General features: G+C 43.5%; 1 long non-coding RNA gene across 1 annotated transcript; it reads left to right on the top strand.

Annotated features, from left to right (window-relative positions):
• The first annotated feature begins 18,230 nt into the window (after window positions 1-18,230).
• LOC110303911 (uncharacterized) lies at window positions 18,231-22,123 on the top strand. The gene is made up of 3 exons (XR_002378977.3): window positions 18,231-18,323; window positions 19,079-19,141; window positions 21,196-22,123. It is a non-coding gene; the product is annotated as an uncharacterized LOC110303911 (long non-coding RNA).
• Window positions 22,124-23,142: the final 1,019 nt, after the last annotated feature.

Genomic DNA, 23,142 nt, shown 5'->3' with positions numbered 1-23,142 from the left:
GAATGAGTTAAACTTAACAGTAATTGAACAGGGTCTGAGGGTGATAGCTTACAGGGCATGATTAACAGACAGCAATGAAGGAATGTGGTTAGGTGAGGTTAAAGTATGGTGGAGACCATCTAAGTAGGCCAGATTGAGCCTCTGCTCATTGTCCTGACCAAAAGAAGAGGTTTAAGCAGGGAGGCCACCGAGTTAGGTTGTCCCCACTGACATCATTCACAAAGAGCTGCCGAGTGGAAACAGGCAGAGTGCAGCCTAACATAGAAGTGGCGGACGTTTTGCCTGGGGTGGTAGACTGGATGGCCACATCCCTGAGGGACTTGGAAGAAAGAGCACAGGGGTTGAAAATGCAGGAACTTGACGTCAGTATCAATAGCGTCCATTGGGTAGAGATGATAGATAAAGATGTTGGGCCCTTCCCCGAAAGCCTGTGGGCTCGCCCCTGGCCCAACTCAATTTACCAGCAGTTGAAATGAGGCATCTGTGACGCAGTCCTACGGATTCCTTTCCTGAGGAGTCTCGGAGATAAGGCAGGAAGGGCAGGAATGAGGTCAGGGAGGACTCCCGTGACAGTTGAGGCTTGAGACAATATCACGTCATCAGGAAAGGCTTTGAGTAGACCAGAGAAATCAATTTGGAGGCAAGCATGCATGCCACTACAACTCTGGACGTGTGGGAGGGGGTTGGGGGGAGCATCCATTTAGATAAAAAGACAATCCAGGACCCCTTTTCTCATTAGAATAGACTCTCCAGTGGACGACAAGGGCAGCAAGAGTTGTGACAACATAGCTGTGTTCCCCACCCTCTCCTCCCTGACTGCCATCCCTTTTCTAACGGGAAGGACCCTTAGCCCCATGGTCCTCTGACCATGACTTTGACCCACGTCTATCTCATCCTGTACTGTGGCTTGGTTGCATGCAGCAGAAGAATATCTATCCCTCTGCACCACACTGGGCCTTTGTAGATGAGATTCAAGCACAACAGGAAACGTCATGATTTTTTTTTTTTTTTTTAAATTAGGCTTGCTTGGTAAATGTTGTCAGAACGGGACAATACCTTCGGTAAAGATTCACTTGGGGCACAAAAGCAATGAAAATACCTAATGATACATTCCAGGAAAACGGCCAAAGAGAACAAATGTTTTACAGCTGATAGCGATCAGGGTCTTAGTGGTTATTTACAGTAAGCTTGAGTGGAGAGGAAGAGTTGGAAATGACCAGTGGTCAGGAGTGGGGTAAGAGAAGAGAGAGCCATAGGTTGATCTACAAAAATAAATAAATAAAAATAAATAAATAAATAAATAAATTGCATTAATTTGTGCTACATGGATTCAGAATTCCTGAATTCAAGGACCTCTGGGCAAATTACCAGAATTAACATTGTGAAGCATCTGTTGAAATAGCAGACTATTTTTAATCGTGTTTTTCCAGGGCCACAGGCATCCAGCCAGCTGCCTCGTGTATAGGTCAGAACCACAGGCGTTCAGCCAGCCACCTCGTGGTCACTCAGGTCTCTTCTCAGAATCCCCACTGCATTCATTGTTACTGACTCGCTGTGGGATCCAACTGTCCAGTATAACTTCCCCGGGGATGGAGTGGTAGAAATGTTTATGGAAGTCTTTTCCAATATCATGTCTCACGCACGGCCAGTGTGGTGACTGAGCCCCTAAAATGTGCCCACTGTGACAAGGGAACTGAGTGCTGAATTCTATCTGTTACATTTGAGGAGCCACATGTAACGGGATATCAAATGGGACAATGAAGATCTAGAAAAGCCAGATGGTCAATCTGTCTTTGGCTACACTAACTGCAGATATTCCGTGTCTCCCCAACACTGTAAAGCAATGACACCGTGGCTCTTCTTCCCCACCCCCAAAAAAAACCCAAGAAATTAATTAATTAATTAATTAATGGTGATGCTCTCTTTCATTGTGGATTTACACAAGCAGGAGTTAAATTCTCACTTAAGGAGTAAGTCAGTCACTGAACAAGCAACCACTAGGAGATGCTCACGGGTATGGCCTCTGGCTCCAGCCTGACTTTTTTGGTTAAATCTAATGATGGGAAGAATAAACTCAGTTTTCAGAAAGTCTCTAACGTGCTAGAGACAGCCACATTCAAGTCACCCTACTTCATTCCATGGCAGTTTATCATTCACTGTAGAGCTGAGAGAACCGCCAACATGATATAGATTGCCAGGTAGCAAGGCCCTCGGGGTGGGGCACAGCATCTTGTATAGTTAAGTCTACTGACAACCATGTTTTGGTGTTTTGTTTTGTTTTTCCAAGCCTGGGCCTGCCACTTCACTGATGCAGTGACGACTGAAGTAATTAATGACCTGACCATGCACACTACCCGCACTGCTTCAAACGTTGCTTTGGTTTGCTTTGCTTTGCTTTGCTTTGGTTTTGGATTGGGGGAGGGGCAGAGGTCTTCGTTCATCATTAGCCCTCATAAAAATCCACGACATAAGTGCGATACTTATTTCCACAAAAATGAAAAATAAACAAATGGTAAACATGACATGTATTCATACTTGACAGCTGTGAAAAGAACAAAGCATTACTGAGATCTTGCTAACCTGTCAGGATGAGACATGCGGCCCCGTCGTGGTGGCTAAGCCTTCATCCAGTCGTTTTGTCTAGACTCTTCTCCATCATCCCCCTCTTCGGCCCTAAAATTCCCCAAATTGAATCCTCCAAAAACCCCCAAGTCTCAGCCTCCTAAGGCAATTTGAGAATTAATGAGACAAAAAGAGGAAAAACAATACAAGGAGAGGTTCTCAATAAATACTGTTAGCAAAGAAAACAGAGCCAACGGATGGTTTAATTTATTAGAATCAAGCTTAGAGAGAGAACTGGGATTTTTAAAACATATTTTTTTTCCCTAAGGGGGAAAAAAAACTAACAAAATGTTCTGAAGCCCATAGAATTAAAGATTTGCTTGGCACGCAAATATTTCCTGTCCAAAAAGCACCAGGTTTGTATAGTTTTAGAACCATTTCAAAGAACTGAAGACTAGGAATGGGTAGACCATTCTTTATGAGTTCTCTGTCATCTTATTGCCAAGATGCAGAAAGCTTAGTAAGATACCGGCTATAAAGGCAGATGTTTTCACAGGTATATACATTCAGACAGATGCACTCATGTTTACATAAATAGATGAAATTATACACACAAATTATTTATTCAAACTATATTAAAATAATATTAACCGTGCCCAAGAAGAGCTTATTCCAGACATATCAGGATAGTAGGAACTAAAATTTTTACTAACGAAATTGTATACTGAATAAAATCCCATCTGAAATAAAATTAGGTTGAGCCCATATGTCAAGCAATGGACAGATGAACTCCTAGTGGAATTTCTGGCTGAAAAGATTGTAAAGAAAACACTAGGATAAATTCCTAACCCTCCTAGGGGAAAAGGCACCCTAACCACTACTCAGGATGTCCATGTTGTACTGGCTTGCTCCATACAGTCTCCATTTGCAAAAGCAAATTCCAAGTGTTCATCTTATTGGAAAAATAAGCACATGGGCCTTCACCCAGAGGCTTCATTTCATTTACAAAGTGCTTCTAGGGAATCACCAAGGAAGCAGGCAGAGGTGATAAGAAGCACAGACATAGAGCATTGCAACTGAATGCGTTTGGACAAATATATTCAACTACATAGACTCACCCCTCCGGGTCCCCAGCGGATTGTTTTTAGAACCTCCTCCACCCCAGGATGCTCAAACTGACAGATAATCAGGAGTCTGGTACAAACAGCTCAGTATTTGTAAGTCACTACATATGCCCTCCTGCATGCTTGAAATAATCACTAAGTGACTTTCTAAAATGTATTCATTTTTAACTCTGTGTATGTGTGTGTGAAGAGTGTTTACATGTGAGTGCCAGTACCCACGGAGGCCAGAGGAGGGCATCCGGTTCCCCTGGAGCTGGAGTCAGTCTTAGAATCTACCTGACCTGGGTGCTGGAAAGTAACCACAAGTGCTGTTCTTAATTGCTGAGCCATCTTGCCAGCCCATCTAGATTACTTATAATATCAAATATAACATAATGCTATATAAAATTGCCATTACTCTGTGTTGCTTAGGGAAAAATACAAAATAATAACAACAACAATAATAATATAATCTTTTCATGTCCGGTAGAGGCTCATTGATTTTCTTTGCAAATACTTTAATCCCATTTGTTTAAATGGCACATCAATAAAAGTAAAACCAGATCTTTTTGGAATGCTTAGAAACGAAGAAACAAAGTGAGTAATTTTTTTGAATAATGTGATTACTCATCTGAAAAAAATGCAAAAGTATTTGCAGATAAATTACTGTAAGGAACAGGAGGGCTCAGTACACTTGAGTAATTCAAGATTAAAATGTCTGTAATACTTTTAGCTGCCAACCACAGCTAAAGTGATATATATTTTTTTTCCATTAAGGACAGCAATAAGACCAAAATGTTTCTATGAATTAAATCTAACAAAATGAGATTGAAAGTAATTTGGCAAAATGGAGTGCAGATGTGTTTCATGAGTCTGGAATCTGAGAAAGAACACATTTGGGTCCCCCTGAACCCTCACACTCCCAAGGAGTGTGTAGGGATGTCAGTTGTAGTATGGCTTTCCACACAGCGGAATACAGACAGAGAATAAAACAAAAACTTCTCAGTGTGCAGTGGAAAACTTAGAAGTGCAGTAACAGGCAATAGGCAAGTGTTTAAAATATCCGAGGAGCACTGTGAGAAACTGTCAAAAAGTTAGAGTGCAGTGAAAACAGATGCACTTCCAGAACACACGCAATGTCAGTAATAGTTCATAACTAGGGCTAAGTGAGCTTGCTATGAAAGCAAGAGGACCCGAGTTCAAATCCCCAGTACCTTTATAAGAAGACTGGCATGGCCACAAAAATGGCTATAACCCAGTGGGTGAGGAGCAAACGAGCAAGGTTCAGTGAGAGACTCCGTCTCGAAGAAATAACGTGGAGGGTGACAGAGGAAGACACGCAAAATTGTCATCTAGCCTCTACATATGCATTATAGATGTATACATATACATAAGCACACGTGCATGTGCACACACACATACACACACAAACATTTAAAAAAGAGAGATAAAAACGAAGTAATAAGAGATGTGCTGTCTATGGATATGTTTAAGGAAAATATAGAAACATAAATAGAAAGACATGGTAGTCTAAACCAAGAGGAAGGGAGGCAATTCTTGTAGAAGAGAAGGTGATGTCTATACACATGGGCTTTTATACATCTAGATATAATTTATATACAAATATGTATGTATGTACACATACATATATGAACATATATACATATATTCATATACACATATAGTCACATATATTATATATATATTTATGTATACACACATGCACACACACACATGCACACACACACACACGCACACACACACACACACACACACGCACACACACACACACGCACACACACACACACATATATCCACACAGTAACCGACATCTGTATACCTTCCTCGGGAGTGTGATGGCTCAGAGGGACCCAAACATCTTTCTCAGATTCCACCACATAAAGCACATCTGCACTCCATTTTGCCAAATTACTTTCAAAATTATTTTGTTAGATTTAATTTATAGATACATTTTAGTCTTACTGAGGTCCTTAATGGAAAAAAATTAAAATCACTTTGGATAGAGTGGGCAGCTGAAAGCATTACAGTCATCAGGATTTTATCTTAATATTTAATATTTACTGTTAATATTTAATTTAATCTTAATATTTAATATTTATATGTAGATATATAAATATATAACTAATATTTTAATTTTCCTTATGTGTATGGGTATTTTGCCTATTTATATATCCTGGATTCCGATGTCTAAGGGTATGAGTATAACCAAAGGGTACAGCCAATGAGGGGCAGTCGTCACAAAGAGCAAGGGGAGACCGCCATGACAGCTGGGGTTCAGGAGAAGCTCTTTGAAAAATGTGACTGTTTAGCAGAGACTAGGAAAATGATGACTAGGAAAAGCAGATCCATGAAATCCCACAGACAAGATAGAGCATGGTATTCTAGGAACTGAGAACCCAGAAGGCTGTGGTCAGGAAGGGGAAGCAAGGCTTTTAGAAGAAGTACAGACTTGCTGGGCAAAACGCAGTGACTCAACAATTCTCACCCTTGTGGAATCATTTAATGGAGTGTGCTAGGCCCAGGAAACACAAGAGCTCTGAAAGACAAGCAGTAAGGAACAATCAGAACACTGAACAAGGAGACAAGTTAGAAAAATATAGACACACACACATACATACTTACTCATACTTACCCATACACAAACACGTGCATACACATAGTCACATACACACACATAAACATACACAGATATGTACACACATTCACAGATGCATACATATTCACATACATAAGCACACACACATACACACACACACACATATATATACACACACATTCACAGATATATACACATTCACATACATATGCACACACACATACATACACATACATGCATACATACATACATACATACATACATACATACATACATACATACACATTCACACATGCACAAACATATGCACACACACACACACAGATGAGTGGTTTTCTTAAATCACAAAACTGTGCAAAAGATCTTACCCAAAATACCAACCCAAAGAATCCAGGAGGTAAATGTAAGATGTAACTTGCAGAGTGCTCATTATAAAGACTTTCATAAAGTATAAACAGACCCCTGAAGGCCTTCAGTTAAAGGACAAACTGCAGCCCAATAGGGAAACACCATTTCCCCATAAATTAATGTTTAAGTTGAATGAAATTCCAATAGAAATAGCAATTTTTCACATCTTGGTGCAAATTAAAATAATATTAAGTTCACTTATAAAACCAATTATGAAGATTAATCTGGAACATTCTTGAAAATGAAATATAATATAAAGAATTATCCCAGCTTGACAGCTAAGGCTGGTTTAAAGCTCCAGTCACGAAAATAGTTTAGACTAGAAAAAAAGTAGACCGAGAAATAAGAATGAAGACTCCATTTAATGAAAGCAGGTCCATCTGAGTATTAATATGAGAAAGGGAGACATTTAAAAACAGTAGGAAAAGGAGATTCCTCAGTTAATGAGGCCGGATCAATAGCTCATTAAGAGAGGAAAAATTAGGTTGGATTTCTGCTTCCTTCAATACACTAACACTGAGTCCCAGTGGATCAAAGATTTAAATACAAAAAGCAGTGAAGGAACCAAAAAAAAGAGCCCCAGAAATTCAATCCCCAGCAACACACACCAAAGAAAAGTATTTAAAAAAATCATAGAAGCTTGGAAAAGTGAAGAGTTGTTTTTATGCTCCCGGAATAAGGAATCTTTTGGGGGAAGGGCTGGACACATAGACACCCCAAAGACAAAGATCAATGTTCTATTACCTAAAAACTGCTCTTGGAGTTGTGATCTGTGTGCTCTAAACCAAGAGAAAAGGGACTGGTTAGGAGGCTTCATAAGTCACATGACAGGAGAGTGGACAGACTGTCTCTCTCTTAAGAAAAATTGCATGCAAATAACATAGAGAATTGGTCATAAGTCCAACATGGAGGAAAGGGATGAAGCATACAGACAGCAGATTGCTAAACGGTAAAAACCAGAAAGCAATCAGTAATTACAGAAGCCACCGAACAGCAAGCAGAGACTTAAAAACAAAACAAAACAACAAAAACCCCTTCAGACCTCAAGAAACTAAGTGACAGGCCCTTTTCTCAAGCATTTATGAAGAACAATTAGACTTGGCTGAGGCCAACGTGGCAGACAGGGTCATCGCTGGAAGGTAATCAGAGAAAGTTCATTTAATTTTAAAGGTACCCATTTCTGTAGTCATACTCTGCTGGGAACTTTCCTATATAGATACTGACGCTGATCAAGGGATATGTACAAGTGTGTGCACGGAAGCACTGCTGGTCTAAACCCAAAGAAAAACTACCCACAAAAAGACACTGGTTGTGTAATCTAGGATGCTTCCTTATGGAGAATTAGCATTGATGTCTGAGAGGTGGGTTGCTCTCAGGGGCGGGGAGGGGGAACCCACGACTGGTTCCCAGCACCTACATGGTGGTCCCATTTCTAGGGAATCCAACATCCTCTTCTGACCTCCTCAGGCACAAGGCAAGTCATGAAGCACAGACATACATGCAGGCAAAACATTCATATTCATAAATAAATCTTTAAGACAGTTTTTCAAGGGTTACTATTCAGACGAGAGAAAGAATGAAGCGCTTTTGTGCACAGAGAGGGGGAGACGAAGGGTATGGCCGTGCATATGGACTCCTCTCTTTCCAGCCAGTATTATAGGAAACAGGAGATAGATATTCACATAGGCATAGGTAGGTCAATCATGAAAGCTATCAGTGGGTTCCTTTGGGCACAGAGTTGGGGACTGTCACTTTTATATCTATTATAGTCCTTGTTCTATCATTGGGTATTTTGCTATTATTTTTATTGTATGTATGTGAGTGTTTTACCTGCATGTAGTTATGGGCGCCGTGTGTGTCTGGTGCCCTTGTAGGTCAGAAGGAGTTAGATCGCCCAGGATGTGCAGCTACAGATGTGGGCAGCAGCTGGGTGCTGGGAACCAAACCTGCATCTTGTGCAAGATTGGCGCATGCTTGCAACTGCCTCGCCATTTCTCAGTCTCCACTATTTGACACTTTTAAGTGTATAAATTCGTCACTTATTGAAACATGAGAATGGATGGGCTGCTGAAGAGATGGCTCAGTGAGGAAAGCACCTGCCTCACAAGCCGAGGACCTGACCTCATATCCTCAGCACTGATGTAGGTGCAAGGTGGGCATGGCCACCAGCCTGTAATCCCAGCACTTGAGAAGCAGAGAAGGGGGTCCCTGAGAATCTGGCTAGCTACACTAGCCAGCTAGGCAAGCTCAGGGCTCAACCGAAAGATCCTGCCTCAATATTGAAGGAAGAAGTGCTCCAAGAAGACTATTGGTGTCAAGTCAGGCTCCACACATACAGACATATATGTGCTCAGACACCCAAACATACAGGTGAGGTCACTCACACACACACACACACACACACACACACACAGATACACACACACATACAGGTGAGTCCATACACATGCAAGCACATACACACACAGATACACATACCATAAACACATACATGTGCAAAAGAAACACATGAAAATAAATTGCCTTGGTAGTGGAGAGATGTACTTTCTTTCTTTAAATAAATCCCCATAGCTTTTAAAGAGTTGAGGTGGGAGACTGGAGAGATGGCTTCATAGTACAGAGACCGTACTACTCTTTCAGAGGATCCAAGCTTGGTTTCTAGCACCCATATGCAACTCCAGCTGCTTCTGACCTCCGTAGGCACCTACATTCTCTCTCTCTCTCTCTCTCTCTCTCTCTCTCTCTCTCTCTCTCTCTCTCTCTCTCTCTCTCTCTCACACACACACACACACACACACACACACACACACACACACACACACACACACACTAATTTTAAAGAGATACCAGAAATATATTGTCTAAGAGAAATAGCATCGAAATAGCCTCAAGGACCTTTCCAGGGTCCCTCAGGTATATCTAGAGCAGAGATTTTCTTGAGTCTTATAGATTTCCCCACTTGTCTCCTGCGAGATGTACCCCACTCCCCTTGCCCCATACACAGCAATCAGGAGAGTTAAAACAAACAAAAGGAAATCAGGCTCTAAAAAGAGTATCGTGACAGTTTGTACACGCATTTCCTCTCCACAGATAAAACAGAGGGAGATGACAAAGCCAGATACAGGCTCACCTCCTGCCTTCTTCCCCATCTGTTGATCTGCCCTGACTGAGACGGCTCACACTACCCCACCCTTCCTCCACTCAGGCAAGCTCCAGGGTCCTAAACACCTCAGGCTTTGGGCTAGATGCCAGGTCACCAGGCATGTGTTTTATTGTCCTGCCTGGGTCTTCTCCTCCTCTGTTGCCTGCATCACAGGCTCTTCTTGTTGCTTCCAGGGACGTTTATTCTATCCATACTGGGCCATGCTCCTGTACCAGTCCAGTGCACCATGTGGGGTACTGGACAACACAGCCGATACACCTGGAGATGCTGCCAGCTGCTTCCAGGACCCTATGACGACAATTAAGCAAGGGCATGAAAAGAGGAAGGTGAAGGGAAAAAAATTCAAGCAAGACTGTGAGAAGGAATGGATGCTAATGAATGAATACAGACCCGTTATCACATAGTAAGGCACTGTGTATGTCCTACTCCCCACTCTGGAACTGTAAGTGTGCCTGGCACCTTCCCTTAACTTTGCTGAGTCTCTGCCTTCATGAGTAAAAACAGCGTTCCCCACATCTTCTCCCACATACATTGAGCTCTCGAGAACAGAAGAGTGACTGGAAATAGGAATTTCCCCCAAACTCAATGGCACTCTGAGAAATCTTTCCTTGAGAATGTAGAAGACATGAAAGATGTGAGTTTTAGTTGGAACAGAACAAGATGAGGCTGAGCCTCATTTAGGAATAGACATGGGAGCACATGGGTAAATGGTAACAGAAGGGGCCATAGGCAAATCCTCTTGCTTCCAAATACAGGCCTAGAACCAGCCTTCAACAAAAAACTTGGGCCAAATAGGATGGGCCTAGGTGAGTCAAGAAAGAATGTCCCAGCCTGAGAGAGTTAGAACATTCTCAACATGGAAAAGGAAAGAGCCAACCTCATTAACACTTTCCTTCCTCCCCACCTTTCTTCTGTAGAGCAAAACTTTCAAATCTGTGCTGGGGAGAGCAGGTATCACTTGGTCTGACTCAGAGCATGTGGGTCTAGGGCCTGCCCTCTCAAGGATCTCATCCATAGAACGTGGGAAGAAAATGTCTGCATACTTCCTACCCCTATAGAATGTAAAAGTATCCTAGTACAAGCACTGGGTTTCTAGAGGTCAGGAGCCCTTGGTTGTGCCTGAGGCCAACTCAGGGATAGTCTCCTAATGTCTTAGTTTGTTTTTCTGAAGCTGTAATCAAACACTCTGAGCAAAGCAACTTAATGGAGAAAGAAAGGGCTATTTCCATCACTGGGGGAATTCAGAGCAATGGGGGCTAGAGGGAGCTGGTCACAACACATCCATAGTCAGAAACAGAGAGCAGAGAATGGATGAAGAGCTGCTAGGGCCTCACTTGCTCTCTCCATTCAATACAGCTCAGGACCCAAGAATGGTCCACCCACAGTAAAGATGGCTATGCCCATGTCAATCAACGCAATCAAGACAATTCCACACAGGCATTCGCAGAGGATAGCCTTAGGGTAGACAATCCCTCACAGATATGTGATGAGACCTGCTTCCTCGGCATCCAGCAGACAATATTAACCACCACACTAACTTCTCCACCTTTCAGTTTTCTCATTTTTAATGCCAGATTGTGTCGGAGGGGCAGGAGGTAGGAGGAGAAAGACTTACACGTATTTGTGTGGCATAGCCACTGGTAATATCATCATGACTGAAATAGAGGACATTTGACTTCCTGAAGAGAGAGTCAGACAATAGGTGAGAAAAGTAGCAGATAATTTTAGAAAACGAGAAAGGTTGTGGCTAAGAAGCCACCAGTAGGCCAAAGAGTAGAGTCCAAACGGAGAAAGCTAACTGAAAGAAAGGGGCAAGCTGTCCTGCACAGGATAGGCTTTATCCTCAGCAGAAGAGAGGAAGCTGCTTCCCTTCCCAGCAGGGCTCCCAACCAAGTCCTTATCTGGGACCTAAGCTTCAACAATGCTGCAAACCATCGTTCCTAAAATTGCTTGGCTCCCAACCAACCCCCTAGACCCACAATGCCACCGTGATGGACACAACTCTGGGTCTTCTTGGCCCATGGAAAACATCAGGGTAGCAGATGATGTCAAGTCTAGGAAAGAAGGGTTAAGGGAGGCTGGCATCTGGACAAGCCAATCCAAGAGGAATGTTGGGGTAGCCTGTGCTCCATTTCACTGACTTCTGATATTTTCCAGTATGTGTGTGTGTGTGTGTGTGTGTGCACGTGCATGTGTTGGGGGTGGGGGTGTTCCTTAGAACAAAAATGACCTATCAATGCAATATCAACAACAGTGAATAGTAAATTTTGCTTAGCCCTTGGATACAGTTCAAAGTGCACTGTGTGCACTTTTCATGCCCATGATAACTTCTTGGCACATGCTGGTGTCACCCCATTTTCCAGGGGGAAGAACACAGACACAATCCAGAAAGTGGTCTGACCAAGCAAGCATAGGGTGCCAGACAGAGATGGGCTGTCTGAAACCAAGGTCATTTCTTTGAACCATTGTGCTGTGTGACTGATCATGACAGTCATTTGCTTGTTCCTAAGATAAACCATTGTTCCTCAGAGGTTCAAGTCCAAAGGTTTATAAATGGACAGAGATGATAGAAAACGACAAAGGTTCTGGAGGTGGATGGTGAGGGTACCTCAGATAAGGTCACTGGACTGAAGACTTAAAAACTATTAAAGTGATCAGTTTTATGCTACCTATCATTGTAACACACGTGACAGAAAGAGAGAGGTTAAAATTTTGCAAAACACAAATTGCAGAGAAGCAATTTTATTACTTGTCTAATCAATTTCATTTTTTTTAAAGTTCTCTTTGTTACCATTATGGTTGTTGTTGCTTGAGATGGGGACTTTCTATGTTACCAGGCTGGTCTCAAATGTTCCTCTACTCTCAGCTTCCAGAGAAGCTGGGACTATGTGAGTGTCTTAGTTGGGATTTTAATACTGTGGAGAAACACCAATATCCACGACAATAACTTGTAAAGGACAACATTTAATTGGGGCTGGCTTAGAGTTCAGAGGTTCAGTCCATTATCATCATGGCAGCACACAGGCAGACACGATACTGGAGAGGTAGCTGAGAATTCTACATCTGGATCGGCCAGCACCAGGAAGAGAGTAAGACACTGAGCCTGGCTTGGGAATCTGAAACCTCAAAGGCCAACCCCAGTGACACACTTCCTCCAATACGGCCACACCTACTTCCAATAAGGCCACACCTCCCAGAGGTGCCACACCCTCTAAGCCTATGGGGGACATTTTCATTCAAATGACCACAATGAGCATACTGCTATACCTGACTCACTCAACTTTTTAAGAAACTAAGTGGAAGATGAGAAGGATTTTCTCACTCTCCAGAGCATATGGACTAAGAATCTCTCCCTCTTGCTGAGAACTCTCCTGTCTCTTGGATGGGTCTCTTTGGACACACCACCTGGAGATTAAACTCTCTTTTCGTTTTGTGTCCCTTCTATCCAGAAGACCAAAAGTATGCTAGCTTATTGATTCACTGAACATTTTTCTTGCATCGTTCAGAAATGGCCCAAATAAGACCTACACATCTGTCTCCTTACAACTATTATAGAAGGGAACAAATAACAGATTCAGAATCCTTCTTGTCACATTGAAATTTAATGGGTCAGTTCAATTTGCAATTGAAGTACAAGTGAGTAGGTTCTGCGCGAGTCACCATGTGCTTAGCCATCAGCAGAGATGGGGGATTTTTAGAGTTTGCAAGAAGCCAGTACTGACTCAACACTGAAACCGTAGGCAGCTTTGGTATAAAGAGCTGTGAAATATTAAAGGGGGAGGGATTGTGGCTGACAGCTTACTGTGTCCAGTAAGTAAAGATTGCCAATGTGGGCAACACAGTCATTTTCTCCTAATGGAATATTACTCCTGTGAGGAAAGGCATAAGCCCTTGTAACTCACAGGACCCAGAGAGTATAGAAGCTTGCGAAGTGTACAGGCCTCTCCTGGAGGTTACAAGTGCAGTGAGAATAGGTTCAGATATGATGTACCTTCTGTAAGCTATCGCCCAGGCTGGAGTAGGGGTTTTGATGATGCAGCTGCCTTATTTGAGTCACCCATCTTGTCTTAGCGAGGGTTTTACTGCTGTGAAGAGACACCACGACCAACACAACTCTTATAAAGAAAAACATTTAATTGGGGGCTAGCTTACAGTTTCAGAAGGATTTAGTTCACTTTCATTATGACAGGAAACATGGCGGCAAGCAGGCAGATATAGCGCTAAAGAAGGAGCTGGGAGTTCTACATCTTGATCGACAGGCGGCAGCAGAAGAGTTTGTGTCACACTAGGAATAGTGCCACACTGAGCATAGGAGAACTAAAGACTCATCTCCACAGTGATATACTTTCTCCAACAAGGCCACACCTCTGAATAGTGCCATTTCCTGGGACCAAGTGTTCAAACACAAGAGTATATGGGAACTATTCCTATTCAAACTGCCACAAATCTCCTGGGAGTAACCCCAATAAACTCGCTGGTTTATCAAAGAAGACTTGGGTGGAATAATTTCTTTTGTTGGTGGTTAGTGCCCTGTCTGGGGTGACAAAATATTTGTTCATGTCCTCCTGGGGGAAAAGTCACACAATAGTGGCCACACAAAAATTCAAAGGCAGGTTAAGCCATAGGCAGATCTCTCACCTTCAAGCACCAATAAATCAATGAAGATGAGAATAAAAACTCAATACAGACTGGGTTTTCTGCCCCAGTTTGGATGAGATTAGATAATATAGGGTTCAAGGGAAATATGCAAAACCTTCATGTCCCTGCTGTGTGTTGGCATGAGCCTCCCTGAAGTTCCCTTGGGTTACCACTCAGCTGGAAGACAGCATACAGGTTTCATGTTCATTGTTACTCAGCTCACTCTCCTTTCCAGTCTGGCTCTGAAGCCCACACTACATCTCTTCTCTGCCCCATCTCACCATATTGAGAACTTTCTAGAATGCCCTCTTTCTTCTCCTGTGCTCACCCTGCCTCTGGTTCTCTATTGTCTCTGGCTCCCAACCCTGTGGTAGAAATCTCTCACAGTAAACAGGCCTGGGTGGATGCTGGCTTCTATGATACTTAGATGTCCCATGTCCTGATCTCTGAGCCTATCTAGGTAGTCTATGGTTTTTTTGTTTTTTTTTGTTTTTTAAATACAATTAAGATCTCTTGTCTCTTCTCTAGGTAAGCACTTTAAGTATATAATTCTTTTCACCATCTTATTAAATCTCTAAGGTAGATAATACTAAATCTATTTTATAAATGAAGAAATAACCTCAGTATCCAACCTGAACTCACCCAGTGTCTCAGTTACGTTTCTATGGCTGTGCAGGGACATCACGACCAAGGCAACTTATAAAATTAAATGCTTATATTTAATTGGGGACGATTTTACAGTTCCCAAGGGAGACCATTTTAATAGAAGCATGACAGGATGCAGGCAGGCAGGAACAATGTTGGAGCAGTTGCAGAGAGCTTACAACTTATCCACAAGCAGGAGGCAGAGAGAAAAAGGAAGAGGGAGGAGGAGGAAGGAAGGAAGGAGGAGGAGGAGGAAGAGGAGGAGGGAGGAGGAAGAGGAGGAAAGAGGGAGAAAAGGAGGAGGAGGAGAGAGGAGGGGAGGAGAGAGAAAAGGAAGAGGAGGAGAAAAGAGGGGGAGGAGGGAGAGAAGGAGGGGGAGGAAGAGAAGATCAACCACCACAACAAAAGATGGAGGACTTACTCCTCTGCTCAATTTCAAAACCTACTATGCATTCTAGAATGAAGAGAATGCAGTGCTGGCACAAGGCTAGCCACCAAAGTCAAAGACATAGAACACAAGAACTCAGCAATACACACTTGCAGTCAACTAACTTTTAACAAGGGCTCCTGCAACAGTGCAATGTGAGTATGTTGCCTACTCCTCACTGTCAGCCTGACTGGATTTGGAATTACTGGGAGACACAGCTCTAGGATTGCCTATGAGGGTGCTTCCACAGAGAAAGGAAGCCCCACTTTTGATGTAGGTGGCACCATCCTAAGGACTAGGGTCTGAGTGATCTGAGCACCAACATTCATCCCTTCTTTGCCCCCAGATGATAGATACAATGTGACCAGCCCCTGCCACCAAGCTTTCTCCACCATGATGGACTGCATCCTTGAACTGTGAGCCAGAATAAACCCTTCCTTCTTCAAGTTGCTTTGCTCAGTAGCAGGGAAACAAAGTAACTAAAACAGACCTCACAATTGTTGCCAGGGCAAAATAAGGAAGCCCCACCCTCTCCTCACTTCATATGTAAGCATTAAGCCAAGACAGTCAAACCTAAATGCACAGCTCAATGTTACATAACTCTTAGAGAGAAAAATAGAAGGAGCTATCCAGAAATTAAAAAGCCAGCTTAGAGTTAGAGAAAATGATGACAAAACCAGAATATCTCACTCATATGCAATATGTGAAATACATAAATCCTAAAACTCATCAATAAATAGACAAATCAAATAGAAAGCGAACAAAGAGTTTATACAGGTCTTTGTTCAAGAGATGCCGTGGGAGGAAGTCCTTGACATCTCTGGTCATTAGGTTAAATGTAAGTCAGTGCCACAGAGTGAGATCCCATTCCACACCCACAAACATGGCTCCAGTTTTATAAACATAGAAAGAACCCTGGGGAAATGGGAAGTCACGTGTACTGCTGGCTGGCTCTGGGGAATATCTAGCGCTGTGGCTACTTTGGGAACCAGTTTATCCGTTCTTTAAAATGGGTAGAAACTATGCAGCTCAATTCCACTGCTAAGTTGATCTAGGACAGAAATGAGAGGTGTTTAAATAAAAAAAAATGTATAGGCAGATGTTTACAGCATTCATTATTTATAACACCCAACGGGTGCACAGGATCCGATGAAGAGCATCTAATGACTGGATAAATGGAGCATGGTCTGTGTGTGCCCTGGAATATTATTCAGCCATAAAGAGGAATAAAGTACTGATACCTGGCCCATTTCAGAACCTTGCATATAGCGTGCTCCGTGAAACCAGCCTGGCATGAAGGACCACAGAACTGAGAACTTTAATTTATATAAAAATATGCAGACTAGACTAAAACTTGTATGCTAGAAGCAGCAGACTGGGGACAGAGGAAAGTATGGAGGCGCTGAGCTGACAGATAATAACTAACTTCCGGGGTGATAAAAGTGTTTTGGAAGTATGTATTGGTGATGGTTTCACCCTCTGAAAGGTTGAGTTTCTTAGCAGATGAATTGATCTAAATAAAAGGTTAGTTAAAAAAAAAAAAAAAAAAAAAAAAGCCCTTCTTTGTATTAAGAAAAGCAAAGGGGGCAGGAGAGCTGGCTCGGGGGTTAGGAGTATTTAGTTGTCTTCCAGAACCTGAGACTCCAGTTTCCACACTGGGCAGCTCACAAGCTGTAACTCCAGCCCTAAAAAACTCTGACTTCCTCTTGTGGCCTTTGTGGAAACTATATGCAGTGTATGTGCTCAACACACACACACACACACACACACACACACACACACACACACACGAACATGCCAGTTTAAAAAAATATGCTTTGAAAATAAAATGAAGAAAGAGATGTCAGTAGGGTTTTCTTTTGTTAATCCATTTAAAGTCTATGCCTTGTGGGACAAGAAATAGCCACCCCATGAATAAACCAGTGACAGTATTGAGTATTATGAAATCTTAGAAGAGACTTTCTCCAGGGACCACAACTGTCTTAGCATGCCCCAAGACTTTGACCCTAGGATAAGCACTGGAGTGCAAAGGAGTCCTTTGGGAGGCGAAGGAAATACCAGCCAGGGGACGCAGCAGTGCGTCAAGAAGGATCGAGTCCTTCACAGCGCTCATCCCCAAGCAAGCTTCACAAGAGTCACTGGAGTTAGAGCCATCTGGAGCCAGGGAAACTGCTGTTCACAGTGGCTCTCATCCCCTCACGCAGAGCATGGTCAGTTCATACTCCAGCTCCTGGCCCTATTTGCATCCATTGAGGGTTAATTCCCCCACAACAGGAGTAAGCCACTATCCAGAGGCCAAAGCTAGTAGTTAGAAGCAAAGGGAGAGGTGCTGGGGGCAGGGGGGGTGGACTCCATCACTGAGATGGAAAGTCCCAAAGAGGAAGCCAGGCCCTGAGAGCTGGCTCAGGAGAACCTGTGTGGGTGGTTAGAGATCATAAATTCCGGAAATAAAAGAAGAGCTGGATTTGAATTTTGAAGTCACCATTTAGGAGGCAAGCTAGTCTACCAGAAAGTTGATTTCTTAATATGCAAAGTAGGGGAGGGATAGGGTAAATAAATGTCCACAAGTCATTCTAGGACACATTTTGGGAAAGGACTGTGGGAAGCTCTGGATTTGTCCCCTCTGGTCGGAAGTGGGAGGAGCCTGAGAACACCGGAGCCTGCAGCTGGTGTCTGGTGTCACAAGGGTTTTGTAGATCTCGCGTTCTAACCTGGAGTCTGTGCCAGTTCTGGGTAATCGGTTTCAGAAACACACAACAGGTACGTCCACGTGAAGGCTTATGAATGGCATGCAAGGGCCCCTTTTAGCTATGATATACTTCCGGTCTCAAATCTCACTTTTTTTCTGAAATGAACGTATCTACTGCAGATTTGGGGGGTGGGGGTGGGGGGTGGGAGGGTGGATTATTATTAATAGTCTATCTTTCTCAATTCTTCTGCTCTTTATAAAAAATTATTTCATGAATGTTTGCCTGTGTATACGTACAAGTACCACCTATATGCTTGGCACCCCCAGAAACCAGAAGAAAGCATTGAATCCCCTGAAACTAGGGCTGTAGAGGATTGCAAACTACCATGTGGGTGCTCAGAACCGAACCCAGGTCCTGGGCAAGAGCATCAAGTGCTCTTAACCCCGGAGTCATCACTCCAGCCCCTCTTTTAGTATTTTAACGTGTAGCTGCGTGTTTTTAAAATTTAAAAGTGAGGTTCTTGCTGACAGCACACAGATATCCGGGTCTTATTTCTTGTTCACCTTGCGAATCTCTGGCTTTTTTTTTTTTTTTTTTTTTTGCATTTAGACAAATGACATTTAAAGTGGCTATTGACATAGTTGAATTAATAGCTACCATATTTCTAACTGTTTCCTATTACTGCCTTTTTCCTTCTGACTTATTTGTTTTGTTTTCCAGTCCCTTTTTTCTATCCTTCTCTGGTTTTAATTGAGCATTTCATATTATTCCATTTTCTTCCATCTTGACTATTAATCATACTCACAAATACTTCTAATTCACTAGGCACACATCGGTCATCCCAGTTACTCAGAAGACTGGAGCAGGAGGATGGCTCTGGTCTAGGAGGTGAGGGTCAGCCTTGGTAGTATTGAAATACCCCATCTACAGAGTGTGAACGCTCTCTGTCTCTGTGTCTCTGCCTCAGTCTTTCTCTGTCTCTCTCTTTCTCTGGCTCTCTCTGTCTCTGTCTCTGTCTCTGTCTCTATGAGTCACCAAGTGTTTGTTTTAGCAGGAAATAGTGTGGCTATGTCTTAGAACCTCTGGCTACGCTATGGAGAAGCCCTCAGTTAACCAGCCTGTGAACTGAACTTCCCACGGCCCTCTACTAACAGATACCCTTTTTCTTCTCTTGCTGTTTCTCTCTCTCTCTCTCTCTCTCTCTCTCTCTCTCTCTCTCTCTCTCTCTCTCTCTCTCTCTCTGTGTGTGTGTGTGTGTGTGTGTGTGTGTGTGTGTATGAGCGTGTATAGCTGCCAGCAGCCACAGGTTACTGGGTTCCTTAAAGGAAAGCTGGGGATGGATGGGAAGGACAGATGAGAGAGGAATGAGACCAAGACAAAGTTTCTGATCAAGGCCCAATGTTTAATTCTTAAGTCTGAATTTAAAGGGGGAAACCCATCCCCCACTGTGCCAGGATCTCATTGCTTTGCCTGGATCTCTTCAGGAAGACAAGCTCAGCAGGTAGTAGCTTCGTGCAGGAAGCTGCAGATGTGGTAGCACAGTAGACTAGGGCTAGCCAACTGTGGCAAAACAAGGTCTGATTTAGCCCACTCAAGGCTGGGGTAAGGGCACAAGTGTGTATGTATGTAGTGAGACAGGACCCAGGGCCTCAGGTATGCTAAGCAAGAACTCTTCAACGGAGTTCCATTCAGCCTTTGCTGTTTAGCGTTTTCATGACTGCAGTGACTGCTTTATGCCCTGCTGTCCCTGAAGGGCCGTGCCCCATAAGCTCCAGGTATCTCTGCCCACCACTGCCTTGAGTCATCCCCAGGTCAGACTTCCTTGTGTCAGCATCCAGCTCCTGGTGTGTGAGCTCTGCCCTCAGAGAGAGCAGATAAGCTCACGGGACATCTGCAAACCCCACTCTGTCTCCAGGGAGAATTCCCTCTCTCTCAACCCAGCCTTGGGCCTCACTCTGGATCCTCTGCTCATTCCATCTTAACAATGGAAGAGAACAAGCATAGCTCCACTGGGGTCCTCCACTTGCTCTCTCCAGAGAGAGGCTGCATCTGTGTTTCCAGGGATGAAGAGAGAGGGGCCATGTTATAGCAGCACTGGGGATCTTTAGGGACCTAACAGGAGGGTGCAGCTACCCTGCCCGCATTTGGATAAAGCTGAAAGGCACTTTGGATTTTCATTCGCATCCCTCATCAAGGTTATCACTGATGTCCCCTGCCTCAGATTGGACATCCCCCCCCCATTTCTTCTGGGGGACCAGAACAACTTCATCTTTTTTGTTCGGCTCTTTGGTGATCTTGTTCTGCTCTCTCCACACCCTTATTGTCTTCCTCAGGGGGCACTTCCTTAACCAAGCACTTTCTCATGATTCGCAACTCATACATAGTGTTCCTGGGGAGTCGAACCTGACACCATCCAAATAGGCCAAGGCTTCTGCGACTATACTTCATGGACAATTCTGGACTACAACGTGGTTTGGTTCTCCAAACTGAACAGCTAATACCATTTAAATGCCAGATGTTCATACAAATAGAAATATATGAAATATACATATATATATTTCCAATATATATACTAATTATACACACAGACACAGACACAGACATATATATTACCTAACAAAACTCTATGCTATTGGTCGTTTCCAATATAATTTTTTAACATTTTTCTTGTGACTATTCTTCAGAAGTCCCAACACGGCAAGAGCCCACTGTAGCCAGGAAATTAATTGATTTGGTTGCTCGCTCCATTCCAGACTTGAGCCATACTTCGTGCCTGCCTCTTCCTTTCACAACACTTCTTTATCCCTCAATGACTTCACTGAGGCGAACATGGTGCCCGAGTCTTCCCCTCCCCACCATCCTGTCAAGTCCTGTTCCTGGGAAGATGATTAAATTGGTGGAGCAGCTGAGAGGTCCAACTTGTACTTTTCTTACCTTGGCAGCAGGGGGAAGGCCCTTGAAGGTATTTCAGGAACCAGAACATGGACGCGAGGAGACTTCTGGAACACATGATCCTATAGACGTTCTCTCACTTATCTCCAATAAGTGGAAGTTGGGTGAAGGCTTTTTCTCACCCTCCCAGCCTGTAGCTCAGTCACAGCAGAAAGAGCAGAGCCCTCCCACCCCCCCATCCCACCCCCACACCCATCCTGCCCTCATGCATACTGCAGCTCAGAGCTAATCACAGAGAGCTTCATGATACTGCAGCCGAGTTCACTAGATGACAATTCCCGTTCAGATTCTGGCGCTACACCTGCTTCCTGAATAACCTTTTAGGAAAAAAATTCACTTAACCTCTTGGTGAATCCAGAATCCATTTTTCTGGATGCAGAGAGCAGTTATAAAATATAGGAATAGCAGTGTGTGGTGGGGGGAGGAGTGGCTGGAGAGATGGCTTAGCGGTTAAGAGCATTGACTGCTCTTACAGAGGTCCTGAGTTCAATTCCTAGCATCCACATGGTGGCTCATAACTATCTGTAATGGGATCCAATGCTCTCTTCTGATGTATCTGAAGACAGCTACAGTGTACTCACAGACATTAAATAAATAAATAAATAAATAAATATTTTTCTTTTAGAGGAATAACTGTGTATAAGAGCTGCACCAGGTGTTTGAGAAGGGCGAATCCAATCTTCTTCCCATATCCTGCCAAAACCAATCAATGAGGCTCATTTACTTCAGTCCCCACTATGCTTCTCTAGCTCGGGAAATAGAACCCCCAACCAATAAACTCCTAAAGTTCACATCATGAGACTTTCACATTAAAAGATCATTTTCTTGGCACTGGTTGAAGCTACCCATCTTGCCAAGATGAACAGGGGCCTGGAGAGTTGAGGGGTGTGTTCAAAGCCCAATGTTTCAACCCTGGTTAATCACCAACGCCTTTGAAGTTCAATGTTTACATGTCCTGGCAAATGGGTCACCAACTACATGGCCAGTGTTACCTCCCAGAAGGCAAGGCAGTGAGTGAGTTAAGATTCCCCAGGGGTGATGCTGGTGCTGAACCACTGGCCAGGGGCCCCAAAGAAGGCCACTCTGGATGTCATGTGTCCTGGCAGAAATGTGAGGCCAAAGGACAGTCTCTCAGAAGCAAGGACAATTCTGTCAGCTTTGTGGTCTTAATAAGTGGCTTTCTCCACCCCAGGGTTCTCAACAGACAGAAGAGACCTTCTTGTCTGAGCCTAGGCTCTGTCAAAGACCCAGAATAAGAAGGCCTGACCCTGAGACCTCAGGCGTTTTAGAAAGCCTCCATCTTGCCTGCATGCTTGTTGTTTCTACAATGGAGCCTCTCGGATAGGGAGGAGAGGCCATGACTATACCTCAGAAACAAAGCTGATGTATAGAGAGGCCCATCAGTGAGGAGCGGGGTTGGACAGCTCCCAGGAGAGTTTTGCTCAGGATGCTTGATGATCAAGTTACTCTCACCAAGGAGGGCAGAAGAGCCATGATAAGCACATTCGGGACATGGATATCCCATGATAGCTGGTACCCGGCTGCTACGCCACCCATGGTCTCACAAATCTAGAGTAGCTTTGGAGGATGTATGAGAATCTGAAGGCTGCTAAGGAGGTGGTAGACACACACCACGGTCTCATCGGAGGTGGGAACAGAGCACACGGATAGAAAAGTTCTCCAGAGACCCGAGGAGCTGCCTCAGTTCTTAGGTTATCAGGATTTAGGGTATCTGGATCCAGCAAAAAACAAAACCCTGGACACCAGGCAAACTCCAAATTTTAGGGAACAATTAATCCTTTTCAGTATTTGCTGTTACATGATACTGGGAGCATGCTTTTTAAAAATTAATGTTATTTATCTGAAATTCAAATTTAACTGGACATCGTGTACTTATCTGGTACTCTTCCACCGCCACCCCCCCATCCTCGAACAGG

This window comes from Mus caroli, unplaced genomic scaffold (genome assembly GCF_978045245.1).
Source record: "Mus caroli unplaced genomic scaffold, Mus_caroli_1 scaffold_9, whole genome shotgun sequence".
Taxonomy (NCBI): Eukaryota; Metazoa; Chordata; class Mammalia; order Rodentia; family Muridae; genus Mus; species Mus caroli.
This window is presented reverse-complemented; position numbering and strand designations above follow the sequence as displayed.